Below are 17,103 nucleotides of genomic sequence, written 5' to 3'. Positions count from 1 at the left end.
CAGGTAGTTGAAAGCAGCTACCAAATCCCCCCTCATTCTTCTCTTCTGCAGACTAAACAATCCCAGTTCCCTCAGCCTCTCCTCATAAGTCATGTGTTCCAGACCCCTAATCATTTTTGTTGCCCTTCACTGGACTCTTTCCAATTTATCCACATCCTTCTTGTAGTGTGGGGCCCAAAACTGGACACAATACTCCAAATGAGGCCTCACCAATGTCGAATAGAGAGGGACAATCACGTCCCTCAATCTGCTCGCTATGTCCCTACTTATACATCCCAAAATGCCATTGGTCTTCTTGGCAACAAGGGCACACTGCTGACTCATATCCAGCTTCTTGTCCACTGTCACCCCTAGGTCCTTTTCCGCAGAACTGCTGCCTAGCCATTCGGTCCCTAGTTTGTAGCAGTGCATTGGATTCTTCCGTCCTAAGTGCAGGACCCTGCACTTATCCTTATTGAACCTCATCAGATTTCTTTTGGCCCAATCCTCCAATTTGTCTAGGTCCCTCTGTATCCTATCCCTGCCCTCCAGCGTATCTACCACTCCTCCCAGTTTAGTATCATCTGCAAATTTGCTGAGAGTGCAATCCACACCATCCTCCAGATCATTTATGAAGATATTGAACAAAACCGGCCCCAGGAACGACCCTGGGGCACTCCACTTGACACCGGCTGCCAACTAGACATGGAGCCATTGATCACTACCCGTTGAGCCCGACAATCTAGCCAACTTTCTACCCACCTTATAGTGCATTCATCCAGCCCATACTTCTTTAACTTGCTGACAAGAATACTGTGGGAGACCATGTCAAAAGCTTTGCTAAAGTCAAGATACAATACATCCACTGCTTTCCCTTCATCCACAGAACCAGTAATCTCATCATAGAAGGCGATTAGATTAGTCAGGCATGACCTTCCCTTGGTGAATCCATGCTGACTGTTCCTGATCACTTTCCTCTCACGTAAGTGCTTCAGGATTGATTCTTTGAGGACCTGCTCCATGATTTTTCCGGGGACTGAAGTGAGGCTGACTGGCCTGTAGTTCCCAGGATCCTCCTTCTTCCCTTTTTTAAAGATTGGCACTACATTAGCCTTTTTCCAGTCATCCGGAACTTCCCCCGTTCGCCACGAGTTTTCAAAGATAATGGCCAATGACTCTGCAATCACAGCCGCCAATTCCTTTAGCACTCTCGGATGCAACTCGTCCGGCCCCATGAACTTATGCACGTCCAGCTTTTCTAAATAGTCCCTAACCACCTCTTTCTCCACAGAGGGCTGGCCATCTATTCCCCATGTTGTGATGCCCAGCGCAGCAGTCTGGGAGCTGACCTTGTTAGTGAAGACAGAGGCAAAAAAAGCATTGAGTAGATTAGCTTTTTCCACATCCTCCGTCACTAGGTTGCCTCCCTCATTCATTAAGGGGCCCACACTTTCCTTGGCTTTCTTCTTGTTGCCAACATACCTGAAGAAACCCTTCTTGTTACTCTTAACATCTCTCGCTAGCTGCAGCTCCAGGTGCGATTTGGCCCTCCTAATTTCATTCCTACATGCCCGAGCAATATGTTTATACTCTTTCCTGGTCATATGTCCAACCTTCCACTTCTTGTAAGCTTCTTTTTTATGCTTAAGATCCGCTAGGATTTCACCATTAAGCCAAGCTGGTCGCCTGCCATATTTACTATTCTTTCGACACATTGGGATGGTTTGTCCCTGTAACCTCAACAGGGATTCCTTGAAATACAGCCAGCTCTCCTGGACTCCTTTCCCCTTCATGTTAGTCCCCCAGGGGATCCTAGCCATCTGTTCCCTGAGGGAGTCGAAGTCTGCTTTCCTGAAGTCCAGGGTCTGTATCCTGCTGCTTACCTTTCTTCCCTGTGTCAGGATCCTGAACTCAACCAACTCATGGTCACTGCCTCCCAGAAGAAGTAATACTGATTACTTGCCATACATGCATGTTTGTTTTAAACTACTAAAACTTTTGGGGTATAGAAAAAAAAATAAGTGAGATGAAAACAACAAATGGAAAGTTCAGGATAATCAGCAAGAACTTCCTGATTTGAGATTTGTTAACTGAGGGCTAGTTTCCCAAGGGAAATGGCAGAAGCCACATTGTTAGGAACTTTTTAAAGTAGTCTCTACCTATGCTTGGAAGGATTAGATTTTTATCAGTAAATGTTTGTAAATGTCAGTTTCAAACACACACACACACACGTTGACTAAACCATATTTCCAACAATAATAATAAAAATTTACAGATAGGCAAAGAAAAATGCTGCTTGAGAGCTTAGAGTTTGATGTAAGGATATTTCCTTTTATATGTTGATGTGTGATGTTGACAATTTGTTTTAACAGTTATAAAGCTTTAACTTTTGAATCTCAACATCTACTGTTATTTAATGATTATTTGACACTCCCTCGTTGTATGACCACCCCATAATTTTGTGCAATTGTGAAAATTCAGATAAATAAAAATACAAAAAATACTTAACAAACATTAATATTATCTGTCAAAATGATAAAAAAAAATAATTCTGCCAGATCTATCTATAAAAAGATACTAGCCAATGTACTGTAGGAAATAATTCTGCACTAGCAGAGAAATGAACTTGATGATCTAATCAGCCTTTTCTCTCTTTCACTTGTGTTATTTTAGAAATGTAATCTGTTACTTTTGCAACACTGAGAGACTGAAATGCAGCCCACACCTTGCATATTTCTGGTTATGACTGAAATAAAGGAAAGAAAACTCAAAACGTTGCTTCAGAAGAGCTTGCTTTAAGAGCACACTTACAGCCAAGGTTATTCTTTGTGCTTCATAATGGCCAGTGTCAATCTCATAAATGTGGACAGTTTGGGTGTGGAGGATGTTTTAAATAAAGGGGAAAGACATGGTACAAAGTTTGGTGTGGGTGGGTGTCTCAACTATTATCTTTCTCTTTCAGCAAAGGATTAAGCATTGATTTAGCTGGTGAGTAGCATAGAGAATGATTGCTCTTGTAACAGGTAGTAGAGCCAAATACTAAAAGCTTCCCCTTGGTATGATCCTTCCAAGCACGATGTGGGGTGGGTATGCAGCTGCTGAGAATGCGGTAGGTTGCAAGCCAGGGCTGAACAGGACACAGGCTTCCCTCCCTTTCATGCTGTTTTTAAATGCTATTTGTAATGCAAACTGACAATTAGCAAATGAGGCTAAATTTGATTCCAGGGTTTATACATTTTTAGGGGTACATCTTAAAATGACATGGCATGGGGGAATATGTGCCTTCCCCAGGAAGACACCCAGGGTATGTCTACACAGCAAAACCAAAAACAAACCAACCAAAACGCAGCAGCGAGTCTCAGAGCCCAGGTCAGCTGACTCAGACTTGCAGGGCTCACACTGTGAGGCTAAAAATAGCAGTGTAGACATATGGGCTCAGGGTTTTAGAGGTCAGGCTCCAGCCTGAGCCTGAACATCGACACTGCTATTTTCAGTCCTAGAGCAGGAACCCCGCAAGACAGAGTCAGCTGCCCCAGGCTCTGAGACTCCTTGCCATCTGGTTTTTTCTTTGCCGTGTAGGCGTACTCTCAGATCCCATAGTCATCAGACAGCCCCGTTAAAGCCCATTAAAATTCAGATTTTAGAAACTCTCTCACAGTCTGAAAAAATCTATCAGCTACAGGGTTAAATCTAATACCATTAGGCACATTTCCAGCATGCGCTTGCTCAGCCCATTTGTCATTTGCTTATTTGCTCCATGCTGCTTCAGAACCTAGTACCGCCGCAGTGCTACAAAACTCTAAAGCGCTACAGCATAATTCAGCACCCCCAGGATGCTCATCCTTCAGTGAATCAGGCTGCACCATTCACCCTGTATTAGGAATGGTTCTTTGTCAGCTAATCAAGGTGGTCTTCTATTGACTGTACATTCAGCAGGTTAAGTGTATTCTGTCCTCACAAAGTACAAACAGAAATTCCTCTCTCCAAAACTGCACTGCTTAGCATGTCAGCACAGCAGAGTGTGGAGACAGAAGACAAGTGTTATTTCAATGGAACAAAGTTACCAGGCCAACAGCAGATATATTTGTTGGCATGGAGTGCAGTGAATTTTGTATGCAGCAGGGAAGAACCTGTTTTACCAAAGATCAAGTCTACACAAAAGAGTTGCATTCAGCACTGGTAAAGAGACTCATCTATTGCAAACAGTGCCAAAGACAGAGTTCCCTGGAGGCAAAATGTGGGGCTAGCTGAAAATGTGCTTGCCAAGCTGACATGAAAGAGACAACACAATAGTAACTACTGAAGAAACAGCTGGGCCTGGTGGCACCAGACTGTCTTTCAGCCCTTGTTACCAACACTTGTTCATATAGCAGTGTGTTCTGAAGAAGCATGTGTCAGTTTCCATTTGTTTACAAATAAATTAATGCAGTGCAAAGTCAAATGAGGTTGCTTTGGTTTTGTTTTTAAGTCCTAAACAAAATTGGAAAGGCTACAGTTAAGTGATAACACTAACAGAATGCAACTTTGTGACATAATAATGGCCTACTGCTGCTGACAGCTGAGAAATGCTAAGAGCAAAAATTAAAATAATCACCCCTCAGGCTCTGCTAACGTTAATCACTTGTCTACCAAATTCAAGGGTAGCAGAGTATGGCTATGGGCCAGATCCAGTCCATCACATCCTAAAATATGGCTGATAACCAACCTCCTCCAATTCAAAAACATGTCCTGGGGAGACAACAGGTCCTCCCATGCAATGCACAGTGTTGAACTAGAGTGCCTTCCATGATAGGGCCTGCAATTTCTGCAACTCATGCTGTTGTAGGAGAGATGAGAGCAGCCATATTCTGTTTCATTGTGTACAAGTTAAGTTCAGACCTTGAACCCATGAAAAATATAAACATGGGTGCCCCTGCTCTAAATTATCAGATAAAAAGCTTTTTTAATCTTTTGTATCAACTATTTGGATTCTCCTCAGAGGTCCAGGAAAGTAACCTTGATTGTCATAACAAAAGCTTCAGGTTTGGTTCAGCCTCTGCGGCACATACTACAGTAAAAAGAAAAGGAGTACTTGTGGCACCTTAGAGACTAACCAATTTATTTGAGCATAAGCTTTCGTGAGCTACAGCTCACTTCATCGGATGCATACCGTGGAAACTGCAGAAGACATTATATACACACAGAGACCATGAAACAATACCTCCTCCCACCCCACTGTCCCGCTGGTAATAGCTTATCTAAAGTGATCATCAAGTTGGGCCATTTCCAACACAAATCCAGGTTTTCTCACCCTCCGCCCCGCCCCCCCCCCCCCCAAACACACACACTCTCACTCTCCTGCTGGTAATAGCCCATCCAAAGTGACCACTCTCCCTACAATGTGCATGATAATCAAGGTGGGCCATTTCCAGCACAAATCCAGGCTCTCTCACCACCCCCCCCCCCCCGGGGAAACACACACACACACACACACACACACAAACTCACTCTCCTACTGGCAATAGCTCATCCAAACTGACCACTCTCCAAGTTTAAATCCAAGTTTAACCAGAACGTCTGGGGGGGGGGGGGTAGGCTCGTTCACCTGCACATCCACCAATGTGATATATGCCATCATGTGCCAGCAATGCCCCTCTGCCATGTACATTGGTCAAACTGGACAGTCTCTACATAAAAGAATAAATGGACACAAATCAGATGTCAAGAATTATAACATTCATAAACCAGTCAGAGAACACTTCAATCTCTCTGGTCATGCAATCACAGAGATGAAGGTCGCTATCTTACAACAAAAAAACTTCAAATCCAGACTCCAGCGAGAAACTGCTGAATTGGAATTCATTTGCAAATTGGATACTATTAATTTAGGCTTAAATAGAGACTGGGAGTGGCTAAGTCATTATGCAAGGTAGCCTATTTCCCCTTGTTTTTTCCTACCCCGCCCCCCAGACATTCTGGTTAAACTTGCATGTGTGTGTGTGTTTCCCGGAGGAGCGGGGGGGTGAGAAAGCCTGGATTTGTGCTGGAAATGGCCCACCTTGATTATCATGCACATTGTAGGGAGAGTGGTCACTTTGGATAAGCTATTACCAGCAGGAGAGTGAGTTTGTGTGTGTGGTTTTTGGAGGGGGATAAGGGAGTGAGAGAACCTGGATTTGTGCAGGAAATGGCCCACCTTGATTATCATACACATTGTGAAGAGAGTGGTCACTTTGGATGGGCTATTACCAGCAGGAGAGTGAGTTTGTGTGTGGGGGGGGGGAGGGTGAGAAAACCTGGATTTGTGCTGGAAATGGCCCAACTTGATGATCACTTTAGATAAGCTATTACCAGCAGGACAGTGGGGTGGGAGGAGGTATTGTTTCATGGTCTCTGTGTGTATATAATGTCTTCTGCAGTTTCCACGGTATGCATCCGATGAAGTGAGCTGTAGCTCACGAAAGCTTATGCTCAAATAAATTGGTTAGTCTCTAAGGTGCCACAAGTACTCCTTTTCTTTTTGCGAATACAGACTAACACGGCTGTTACTCTGAAACCTGACATACTACAGTGTTCACAATAAAGCTTTTAAAAGCTCTTCCTTGGATTCTGTTTTCCAGAGAAGGAAATCAGAAATAACAGGTTGGAAACAATTTCAGTTGAACAAAGCAGTTTTGTCCAAATTGAAATATTTCATGAAACAGTTTGATCTGATGTTTTCTTTTTATGAAAAACAAAGTTTCTATTTGAAAATTTGTTTCCAATTTTTTTACCTCAAAAAATTGAAGTTTTTCATGAAAATTTTAAACAACATTTGAAATTGTCACAGAAGTAAAATTGCATGTTTCCACCAGCTCTTCCAAAAATATTAGTTATGATCTACTGATTCTACCTCCCGTAAAGGCTGCAGCCACCCACAAAAAAACCCACTCCATAGGATGTTTGGTACTTTGGTTTCTGAAGTCTTTCCAGTGCCTGCGTGAACATAGTCTTTCAATATTGGAGGACTATCACCCATTTTTATATTTAAAAATGGAATGTTCCTGTGGAAACAGCACTGGACTAGATTTAGGAGACCTGGAGTCTATTCCCATTCTGTCACTAGCTTCTGGTATGGCCTTGAGCAAATCACTTCACCGCCGTATGTCCATTTCCCCTCCTACTCTTTGCCTATCTTGTCTATTTAGACCATATGCTCTTTGGGGAAAGGACAATGCATTTTTATGAAGAGAGCTGCAGCTCACGAAAGCTTATGCGCAAATAAATTTGTTAGTCTCTAAGGTGCCACAAGTACTCCTTTTCTTTTTACAGTGCATAGTGTAATTGGGTCTTAGCTGAAGCCTGTTGGCACTACCATAATACAAGTAGTAAATAAACATGAGACTTTAATCAAGAACTCAAAACTAACAGAAATTTTCCTTGTTAGAATAGATAATATACAATATGTTTCAGCTTTTAATACCTCTGATGGATAAAAGTGCCATATGGACCATTTGTATTTGCTGACATCAGTGGTCAGATATGGGTGAGTATTTAATATGACTTTCCCTCTATGTTTCATAGAATCATAGAATATCAGGGTTGGAAGGGACCCCAGAAGGTCATCTAGTCCAACCCCCTGCTCGAAGCAGGACCAATTCCCAGTTAAATCATCCCAGCCAGGGCTTTGTCAAGCCTGACCTTAAAAACCTCTAAGGAAGGAGATTCTACCACCTCCCTAGGTAACGCATTCTAGTGTTTCACCACCCTCATAGTGAAAAAGTTTTTCCTAATATCCAATCTAAACCTCCCCCACTGCAACTTGAGACCATTACTCCTCGTTCTGTCATCTGCTACCATTGAGAACAGTCTAGAGCCATCCTCTTTGGAACCCCCTTTCAGGTAGTTGAAAGCAGCTATCAAATCCCCCCTCATTCTTCTCTTCTGCAGGCTAAACAATCCCAGCTCCCTCAGCCTCTCCTCATAACTCATGTGTTCCAGACCCCTAATCATTTTTGTTGCCCTTCGCTGGACTCTCTCCAATTTATCTACATCCTTCTTGTAGTGTGGGGCCCAAAACTGGACACAGTACTCCAGATGAGGCCTCACCAATGTCGAATAGAGGGGAACGATCACGTCCCTCGATCTGCTCGCTATGCCCCTACTTATACATCCCAAAATGCAATTGGCCTTCTTGGCAACAAGGGCACACTGCTGACTCATATCCAGCTTCTCGTCCACTGTCACCCCTAGGTCCTTTTCCACAGAACTGCTGCCTAGCCATTCGGCCCCTAGTCTGTAGCTGTGCATTGGGTTCTTCCGTCCTAAGTGCAGGACCCTGCACTTATCCTTATTGAACCTCATCAGATTTCTTTTGGCCCAATCCTCCAATTTGTCTAGGTCCTTCTGTATCCTATCCCTCCCCTCCAGCGTATCTACCACTCCTCCCAGTTTAGTATCATCCGCAAATTTGCTGAGAGTGCAATCCACACCATCCTCCAGATCATTTATGAAGATATTGAACAAAACCGGCCCCAGGACCAACCCTTGGGGTACTCCACTTGATACCGGCTGCCAACTAGACATGGAGCCATTTTTCCAGTCATCCGGGACTTTCCCGGTTTGCCACGAGTTTTCAAAGATAATGGCCAATGGCTCTGCAATCACAGCCGCCAATTCCTTCAGCACTCTCGGATGCAACTAGTCCGGCCCCATGGACTTGTGCACGTCCGGATTTTCTAAATAGTTCCTAACCACCTCTATCTCCACAGAGGGCTGGCCATCTCTTCCCCATTTTGAGATGCCCAGTGCAGCAGTCTGGGAGCTGACCTTGTTAGTGAAAACAGAGGCAAAAAAAGCATTGAGTACATTAGCTTTTTCCACATCCTCTGTCACTAGGTTGCCTCCCTCATTCAGTAAGGGGCCCACACATTCCTTGGCTTTCTTCTTGTTGCCAACATACCTGAAGAAACCCTTCTTGTTACTCTTGACATCTCTGGCTAGCTGCAGCTCCAGGTGCGATTTGGCCCTCCTGATATCATTCCTACATGCCCAAGCAATATTTTTATACTCTTCCCTGGTCATATGTCCAACCTTCCACTTCTTGTAAGCTTCTTTTTTATGTTTAAGATCCGCTAGGATTTCAGCATTAAGCCAAGTTTCAGTCACGGAGTACTCTGGATTTGATTGTCTAGTGCTTAGTTACAAGGTAGCCTCACTAAGTCTGGGCGGTCTTCAAAGGCACCAAACTAAATTTAAGTCAGTGGGACTATTCAGGAATATAAGGGGTGCAGGATATCATTTACATACACCCAGGAGATTTTAACTAGAGCTGTACTGAGAAAGGTAATTACATCTTTCTGCAATTTCATTTTGTTTGATATTCTGCAATTTCATTTTGTTCCTATTTGAAACAGCAACCCCCCACACACACATTTTGAAGTTCTCCATGAAAGGAGATACCTTGGAGTCTTTTACTCTGGGTTAGTCCATCTGGCTGATTGCCACAGACTCTGGCAGACCTGAGCTTGCTGCCTCATGGGCAGTCCCCCATAGCTTTGGAATTTTCTCACCCACTCCTGATTCAAAACTGATTCTTGAGGCCATGCTGCAATGCTCACCCTCCCACCCCACCTCCCCCAGCCTTTGAAAATGGGGGTGAATTTTGTGGAAGTGGTGAATTGTTGGCAAGAGAGAAAGGATTGTTTTAGCTTTTAGTTTGCCTGGCTTAGGTCATATTAGAGTATTGTTGTCGTTCAATTATGTTGCAACTAGTTTTTCTTCCCCTTGTTAAGCATACATATAAGTTATATCAAAAGCATCAAAACTGTGTATAGAGCTTGTCTCCTTTCCCATATCTTCAATATTGTATTGTACATATGTTGAAGTGTTCCAAGATTAAAAAGAAAGATATGAGGCGGTTCACTTTTCTGAAGCCAGTTTTCTTGCCTCCTTAATAAACATCTGATCTTACTGAAAATGTGTTAGAAGCAAGCCTCAGAAAACTTTTCCCCCTGAAAGAAAGAACTTTAATACCCATTTCCTCCTTTCAGTTATGCTTTAAACACAGCTTGTGTGGTTTGGGTATTTTTTGTTTGGTCTGATAGACACTCGTAAAACTCCCTTTTTTCAGAGAAGTGGCACCAATTAGTGCTTCTATTTTCAAAGGTTCATAATGAAAACATTACTAGTCACTGTTTCCAGGAGTTTGTAAGTCAGCTGTATGTCTGTGTATTTTATATATACACACACACACATCTGAAATCCTTATACTTTTGTATTTACACACACACATGCTTCCCTTTGGCTTGAAACTTGATGTAAAAGGTCACAGCTAAAGAGAAAATTTTTCTACCACGCTGTAACAAGAGATGCTTTTACATAAGCTTTTTTATGATAAGATTATATAAAAGTAAGTGATTATATCAGCTCATCTAAATATACTGTAAATGAGTTATTCGGTTTAGAAATGAACTTCCATACAAGTTTTTTCCAACAAAAATATAAGGATTTCTGGCACAGATAGAGTTAGCACCCTCATAACCCACATACTAAAGGAGTCCACAGATAAAGGCACTGTGGACAAACCCTAGTGGTTTCATACAGTCACATCACAGCCTAAACACAATTCCTGGTCAAAATGAGCAGACTTGCCTCTAACTATCCAGCATTCCACCTGCTGACCACCACTACCTATCCCCTCTTCAATGGAAGTCTTAAGGAGAATTAAAACAGACAAAACATGTACCCTGCATCCAATTTACAAGTAGTTAGTCCTCAGAGGAGGAAGAGAGACTGACACAGTACAGCATCATGCTGATCAGATGATCACTGGTCAATATGTATTCACCATTCAAGATCTGATTGCTGACCAGTCATCCAGCCTGTTGTGCATCACAGAAATCTGATGGACAGTGCAAGCTGACTTCCATCTCTTGAGGCTACTCTGTGTACACCACAGAACCAAACAGGGTGAAGATAAGTCTGGAGGTGGAATAGGCATTCTATTCCCAGCTGGGCCAAAGATTCCCTTAAGGGCATCCACTAGATCTGACAGTGCAGAGAGCAGACTAACTACCCTGTTCACCTACAGATCCCCAAACATAACATGCTGCCAGAGGAGCTAAGATATGCTGACTGACATGGTGATGAAGTTCTCAGGGCTCATCATCTTGACACATTACAACATCTATGAGGACAATGCCTCTGGCTAAATGGCACAAAATTTGTATTATCTTTCCACCTCAGGTTTTTCAGTGGCTATTTTGAAACTCAACCATGAATACTCCCTGGCAGAGATGCCAACTTTCTGAGTTCCTGGGGGTGCTCAACCCCCACTCTGCCCCAGGCCTCACTCCCACTCCACCCTTACCCTAAAGCCCCCACCCCGCCTCTTCTCACCCTATTCCTCCCCCTCCTCTTCCTATCCCCGTTCCTCCCCCTTTCCCCCAGCACCTCCTGCACGCCACTGAACAGCTAATCACTGGCAGGTGGGAGGCGCTGGGGGAGAGGGGGAGGAACTGATCGGCAGAGCTGCTGGTAGGTGCTGAGCATCCATTATTTCTTTACCATGGGTGCTCCAGCCCCAGAGCACCCACAGAGTCAGTGCCTATGTTCCCCGGATTGAGTGTGGACATCAGGAAACCAAGAACCAACCCTACGTCTCCCATTGTTGGTTTGGCCAGGGGAGGGCAATTTTAAATTAGTGTCAGGGTGCCCTTGAGTGCAGTGGCCCCAAGTGACAGTGTGGGCGGCAGTTTACGCCCTGTGATGAGACATGCCCCCATCCCATGGACAGCAAGCCTACGAGCATCCTGGCACTCAGGCAGTGCCAATTAGGTGCACCTATAGAGCATGTCCTGCCTGGAGAAGGGGAGCTTATACGAGGTGAATCTGGCCATGGGGAGTGGGGGAGATTTACCTGAAAAAAGATGCTGCTGAAGACCATGAGGAAGCCCATCAGCCAGGGGAGCCCAGCCTAAGGCAATGATTAGCCTTTCCTCCTCCCCCACTTTGTTTAGGGCAGACAGACACTGCAACCCTGAGAGGGGCTCTGGACATCTGCTTTCCGTCATTGCCCAGTAGCTGGACATGAGAAACAGTGCCAGGGACTGGAGATAATTAGACTCAGAAAGGATCCCAGAAGTGAGCCCAGCTCCTGCAGAGAGCAGGGAACTTGCCCAGGAGAGGCAATTCCAGGGGCCACTTGGGGCAAGAAACCCAAAGAGATGATGGCCAAGCCCAGGGAAGTGTACTGGACTGAAGAACAAGGATCTGAATGCGGAGGAGGCTTGGAATTATTTTAAGTCAAAGTTGCAAAAGCTATCAGAAGCCTGCATCACAAGCAATAGGAAAAAATGGTAGAGAAGGTTGCAGACCAAACTGCAAGCATCTCAAACAGATTAAGAGAAAGACTACAAGAAATGGAAGATGGGAAAGCTACCTCTTGAAGGGGGAAAATGAGAACTTTCAAAGGCTAAACAGAGTTCGACCTTGCAAAAGAAATTAAAACCAATAGTAAGAGGTTCTATAGCCATACAAAGAAAAAAGAAAACAAGGAAAGAAATGGGACCACTAAGCATTGAGGATGGGGTGGAAATTAAAGATAATCTAGGCATGGCCCAACACCTAAACAGATACTTTGCCTTAGTTTTTAATAAGGGTAACGAGTAGCTTGGGGTAGTGGCAGGGTGGCTAATGAAAATGAGAATATGGAAGTAGAAATTGCCACATCTGGGGGGAAGCCAAACTCAAAGAGCTTAATGGGACCAAATCAGGGGCCCCGGAAAATCTCCATCCAAGAATATTATAGAAACTGGCACATGAAATTGCAAGCCCAATAGCAAGGATTTTAAACAAATCCATAAACTCAGAGGTCAAACTCTTGATCGGAGAATTGCTAATATAATACCTATGTCGCGGGGCTGATACATCCCGTCACCCCATGGGGGCGGGGCAGAGGTTCGTCACAGCCCCGCGGTCAGGTCTGAAGGGCTGCCCTGTATCTCGGGGCTGCATGGCTTTGTGGCTTTAGTCTTTAACACAAGCCCTGCTCTCAGGGCAGCATGGCCCAATGGCCAGAGTCAATATTACAGCCCTTACTGTCAGGACAGTGCGGCCTACTGGCCAGAGTCAGTACTACAGCCCTTGCTCTCAGGGCAGTGCGGCCCAATGGCCAGAGTCAATGACATGGCCCTTGCTCTCAGGGCAGTGCGGCCCAATGGCCAGAGTCAGGAATATGGTCCTTACTGTCTGGGCAGTGCAACCTGTCGGCCAGAGTCAGTACTACAGCCCTTGCTTTCAGGGCAGTGCAGCCTAGCGGCCAGAGTCCATAATTCTGGAGTGGGGCCACCACCCCGGGGTGGGTGGCCAGGATAGGGGAAGTCAGGCCCGCCCTCTCCACCAGGTCCCAACCCAGGGCCCTATCGGTGGTGGGGTTGCCTGCCACCAGCTCAGCAGGGCTCCTACTGAAACATGCCGAGCCTTGGTTCAGTTCTGTAACTGTTTCCACGCAAAGCTTTCCTGGGTTACTTCCTACCTGAGCCTCTGGGGTTCTCCGCCTCAGATTCTCTGGTCTTTCCCCTCTCCACAATGTCCCAAGCCGGTGTGTCAGGGTCTGTCTCTGACTGGCTGCCATCCGTGTCCTGGAGTGCAGGCAGTCCTCCCCCAGACTGAGCTGCTCTGCTGCCTTTTATATCCTGGCTCCAGCCAGAGCATGCCCAGCAGAGCTGCGGGTGGGGTGGCCTTCTCGGCTAAGAGAGAAAGGTTAACACCTGCTCTACCAGTGCGGGGCTGATACATCCCGTCACAACCTATTTTTAAGAAAGGGAGAAAAGGTGATCCAGGAAACTACAGGCCTGTTAGTTTGACCTCAATTGTACGCAAGGTCTTGGAACAAATTTTGAAAGAGAAAGTAATTAAAGACACAGAGGTAAAGGGTAATAGGGATAAAATACAACATGGTTTTACAAAAGGTAGAGAGTGCCAGACCACGGGATCTCTTTTTTGAGAAGATAACTGATTTTTTAGACAAAGTAAGGCATTTAATACAGGTCCACATGGGAAATTATTAGCTAAATTGGAGAATATCAGGATTAATATGACAATTAAAAGATGGATAAGGAACTGGTTAAAGGGGAGACCTACAATGGGTCATACTGAAAGGTGAACTGTCAGGCTAGAGGGAAGTTACTAGTGGAGTTCCTCAGGGATAGGTCTTGGGACCAATCTTATTTAACATTTTAATTTACGATATTGGTACAAAAAGTGGGAGTTTGCTAATAAAATTTGTTGATGACCAAAGCTGAGAGGTATTGCCAAAATGGCAGAGGACCAGAATATCATACAATAGATCTGGAAGACTTTGAAAACTGAAATAAAAGACCTGGGATGAAACTTAAGAGTGCAAAGGGCAAGGTTGTGGACTTACAATTTTTGTTATAAATTGGGCACTTATCAGTTGGAAGTGACAGAGAAGGAGAAAGACCTGATGTCTGACTATGTGCCGTTAATGTGATGTGGCCGTGAAAGAGGTTAATGCAGTCTTAGGATGCATCAAGCAAGGTATTTCCAGTAGAGATAGGGAAGTGTTATTGCCCTTATACAAGGCACCCCATCTGGAATACTGTGTGCAATTCTGGTCTCCTATGTTTAAGAAAGATAAATTAAAACTAGAACAGGTGCAGAGAAGGGCTATTAGTATTATCCGAGGAATGGAAAACCTACCTTATGAGAAGAGACTCAAGGAGCTTTCCTTGTTTAGCCTAACCAAAGGCAGGCTGAGAGGAGATATGATTGCTCTCTATAAATACATCAGAGGGATAAATACCAGGAAGAGGAGTTATTTAAGTTAAGCACTAATAATGACATAAGAACAAATGCATATAAACTGGCCATCAACAAATTTAGACTTGACAATAGACAAGCATTTCTAACTATCAGAAGAGTGAAGGTTTGGAGGAGTGAAGCCTTCCAATGGGATCAATGGGGCAAAAAACATAACGGACTTCAAGACTGAGCTTGACAAATTTATGGAGGGGATGATATGATGTGATTGGCTACAATGGCATGTGGCACATCTGCAAGTGCTAGTAGCAAATATTCCTAACAGCCGCAGATGGGGCACATGATGGGGAGGGCTCTGAGTTACTGCAGAGAATTCTTTACCAGGTGTCTGGCTGTTGGGTCTTGCCAAAATGCTCAGGGTCTAACTGATCGCCATATTTGGCATCAGGAAAAAATCCCCCCCCCCCCCCCCCGGTCAGATTAGCAGAGACCGTGGGGGGGTTTCACATTCCTTGGCAGCATGGGGCACAGGTCACTTGCTGGTTTAAACTAGAGTAAATGGTGGATTCTCTGTAACCTGAAGTCTTTAAATCATGATTTGAGGACTTCAGTAACTCAGCCAGAGGTTATGGGCCTACTACAGGAGTGGGTAGGTGAGGTTCTGTGGCCTGTGATGTGCAGGTGGTGAGAATAAATGATCCTGATGGTCCCTTTGAGCCTTAAAGTCTATGAGTCTAAGACTACACACCCCAGTGTACTAGTGAGTGCGAAAATAAGGCCCATGACTTCAGTGGGAACAGTGGAGTAAAGAGAGCAGGATTTGAGCTCATAATAAGAATTTCAATTTGTATGATGCAATGCTTTGAAACATGGGACTTTTATTCTGTGTCACTAAGTCACAGACAACTGTAAGTGGGATGCACTGTATGTTGCAAAAGCTAGGCACAATAGGGTCTCTGTGGAGTAGAGTTTCAAAATTTACTGAAAAAGTTTCTTTGCATTAGTGGGTTTAAACTAAACTTTTTTTACAAAAATCTTTTCTATGGATCACTTTTCTTCACTGGTAAGTGCATTTTATTTAAGATGTTTAATTAAGCACTTGCAATGGGGAATTTTTTGCTATGGTCTTTGGTGGAAAGTTTCCATTTTACTTCAGGATATTACTTACATCTTTCATTTTCTTAGCTTATGTCACACTGGCAAACAGCCGCAGCCACAGCTACCAAAAAAGAGCATAGAGATTTTATAACATCTTATGGCAGCCCAGTAGAAGTGCAAGATTTTAATTAGATTTAAAAGAATCCCAGCCACACTCTGGGACATAATATTCTATCAAAACCCCATTAAACAGTCATTTACCTTTTTGGCGTTTTATTTTTCTTGTAGTGTTTACAGTGTTTATAAATACAAGTTCTTGTTCCTAAACATCTCTTCTCTTCCTCAGTGATCCATAATCTGGTGTTAAAGAAGAAAGAAAGGAAAAGAATCATCATTCCCATTTTAGAGGTGGGGAAACTGAGGCATAGAGGTGCAGTGACTTGCCCGCAGTCACCCAGCAGGTCAGTGGCAGATCCAAGCATAGACCCCAAGTATCTTGATTCCCAGTGATTCAGTGTACAATGCTGCCTCTTTTCAGGAAATGAGGAGACATCACTAATATTGTAGCTTCACCAAATAAATCATAGGCCATGCTGCCACTCATTCTGATCATTGTAGGTCTTCCCCTCATACTCCACCAAGACCTGCAAGACTAGGGGGCAAATGATCTCAAATTTAATTTGATTAGAGAAAAAAAATGTCCATCTTTCTCTCCCAGAAATGTACTACAAATTATTGCCCCTGTCAGGGATGATATGAAAGTTGGCTACCCAGGGCTGATTAGAATCTATTTAAGGCTTTTATAATTATAGCATTCTATAATTATAGAAAGGATAATGCTCCCACTTGCACACAAATTCATGGGTAATTGTTTAGCAATGATGGGAAAGGAAAGGCAATGCAGAAGTAGTATAACTATTTAATGAGGTTTCTGGAAATGTATTACACCATTTAAAGTTTGCTCGAATGGAGCGAAGGTTTGTTAAGTTGCCATTATTTTCCGTGCTTGTTAAGTTCTGAAAATATGAGGTGTTACGTTTAGCACGGGACAGACGAAAAGCTAAATGGTGGCTTTAACCCACTGCGCTGATATGGGAGGGTGAAGAAGGACTGTGGACCAGCAACATTTCCCATTTCCCAGCACCATTTGCCCTGAGGCAGGCACAATGCAGAGGGGAATATACATGAGCAACATTTGGATACTTCAGTCAAAGCTTTAAAGGAACAATATTGAATGCAGCACTGGAATTGCTACGTTTTTAGAGAAATGAATGGTTAAGAAAT

The 17,103-nt window shown here is 43.9% G+C and overlaps 1 long non-coding RNA gene across 1 annotated transcript in view; it reads right to left on the bottom strand.

Annotated features, from left to right (window-relative positions):
- LOC311514994 overlaps positions 1-16,171 on the bottom strand; it is a 47,494-nt gene extending 31,323 nt beyond the window's left edge. Inside the window, exon 1 of the long non-coding RNA XR_014710018.1 lies at positions 16,081-16,171. This is a non-coding gene — a long non-coding RNA (uncharacterized lncRNA). The remainder of the gene's footprint in view (positions 1-16,080) is intronic.
- Positions 16,172-17,103: the final 932 nt, after the last annotated feature.

The sequence above is a fragment of the Lepidochelys olivacea genome (assembly GCF_965140295.1).
Source record: "Lepidochelys olivacea isolate rLepOli2 genome assembly, chromosome: 1".
Lineage (NCBI taxonomy): Eukaryota > Metazoa > Chordata > Testudines > Cheloniidae > Lepidochelys > Lepidochelys olivacea.
This window is presented reverse-complemented; position numbering and strand designations above follow the sequence as displayed.